Source organism: Etheostoma spectabile, chromosome 19, assembly GCF_008692095.1.
Source record: "Etheostoma spectabile isolate EspeVRDwgs_2016 chromosome 19, UIUC_Espe_1.0, whole genome shotgun sequence".
Taxonomy (NCBI): Eukaryota; Metazoa; Chordata; class Actinopteri; order Perciformes; family Percidae; genus Etheostoma; species Etheostoma spectabile.
The window spans coordinates 17,183,932-17,186,109 of record NC_045751.1 but is presented as its reverse complement, the minus strand read 5'-3'; positions in this window follow the sequence as shown (position 1 = coordinate 17,186,109).

Here is a 2,178-nt window from a genome sequence, read left to right as displayed (position 1 = left end):
TTTATAATTGACCTGTCAATTTTGGTGTTTTTACTACCAGTAAAGAGAATGTATAAAAGTAAGTTTCACATTAAATCTCTTGACTTGTGAGTAATTCTGTCATTCTATAAAATAACAAGTGCTTTTAATCCTGGTTCTCTCAATCAGACAGTGCTGTTTTCTGTCTGTTTCTGTCTAGCCTGCTGTCTGCTTACTAGTGCTGCTATGGACCTAAAGGGAACTTTTATTTTCAACCTACACAAACTGTGAATATTGAATGTGGTAGATTTATTCAGTTAACTTTGAAGCATTCCTTTACTAACTCAACATGCACTGGAAACAGATGCCTTACTTGTTTTTGTTTATGAAAAAGGGAGAGCAGTTCTATTAAAGTAATGCGTGAATGTTTACATTGTTACCCAAGTGTTTTAACTTTTCTACTGACTTGTATCTCTATTTTTTAGAATGAATTCTCTTGTATGTAAATGCTGCCATATACTAGTTACAGTGTGTAGCATTTGTGTAAATAATGTATACATTTTTAGGCTCTTATACTAAGAGTCTTGATTCCTTTTTGGTTTAAAAAAAAAATCTTGTTATGGCATTCATGACAATATTAATAAAAAGTACAAATCCTTTTCATTACTGTCACGTCAACTATTTGTGTACTTTTTAACCGCATTCTAACTGCATTTTCACTCATCGGTCAGCATGTCTGAGTGAAAAGCCCACACCGTGACCCAACACTTACATTAAGTTACACCCATACTTTATTAGGTACACCGGAACAAATGAATTCAGTTGAATACAACAGCTCTGCCATAAACGTGACCTTTCCAATGCTTCTAATGTTCATCTGACTAAAGATCCTAACTTAAGGACCACTTTTTTTTTTCTTTTTTAGATATAATTTTTTTGGCTTTTCCACCTTTTAATTTTTGACAGGGCAGTTAGGTGAGAGGGGAAAGACATGCAGGTCGTCCTCAAACCCTAGACCGCTGCGTCAAGGCATAAACCTCTCAGCACATGTGCACCTGCCCTGCCACTGAGTCAACCTGGCCACTAAGGTCCACTTTCTCTTGCGCTTTCAACCCTATCATTGTTTTCATCAGCAGAAGGGAGTGTCATAAATAATGTTCAGCTGATGTTTTGTACTGGTCATGATACTGGTATTGTATACATTTTATTGAGGTGTGTTATCCTTTCATTTACATACTATACATGTGAACAGAATATTACAAACCACTCAATATAATGCAGTCCAACACCATTAATTCAATCCAATCCTCCATAGTGAATCAATCAATTAGTCCTCTCAATAATAAACCTCTTGATCTCACCTCACAGAGTGAACCAAAACTGAACATTTTCACTTGTGTAAAGGTATCATTTTACATTTTAATGGCAGACCTACTAAAGTTGCAGCTAAGTCTTAGTCGTGTTAAAATAGCCTACTGCTTTAGAGGAGCTCACCAGCGTTGGTAAGTTGTGTGTTCACTGTGTTTAAACACAACAAAACTAGGCTATATTTAAAATCTAAAGAAAACTGTTTTAAATTCCATAACAGGGTGATTATTAAACTGGTTAGGTTTAATGTAAGATGAAAGTATATAGGATTTCTATTTCCTCATGCTTCCATGTTTCTCAGTATCTAGGCTATAGGTGATTGCGTTATAGTGTATTTCTCTGATATGATTGCTCATAGTCATATTATAATGCCTATTATTATGATTAAGTCTATATGAATGCCTGGCCTAATAATCCCAGGTGAATTGGGAAAGCTGGTTATGTGCGTGTCACCAGATGAGTGTCGGTGTTTCTCAGCTGTTGCTTCCAACATGACCTCATCCATCCGAATCTTTAGATAAAATAAGAATGGCATACCAGCAATCAAAACCGACCTTTTTTTTTCTTCTTCTTCACTTTCACAGCGGAGCCGTCAGATCTGCCTGGGGCCGCTCAGAATGAAACTCCGCACGGACAAAAGTGAACATTAGCGGGGAGAACATGGGTGTCTTGCCGGGCTGGGAAGATGTGATGGCTGGGATGGGGGTGAGGGTGGGGGTGGAGGAGGGGGGGAGGGCAGTCTATAGTGCCTGCAATGATTTAAAGCTCGATTATTTACTTTCTTATCTTTACCCTCTTTGAAAAAAATCACTTTCCCCGTTCCCCTCCTCCTCCCTTTCACCCCCCCCCCCC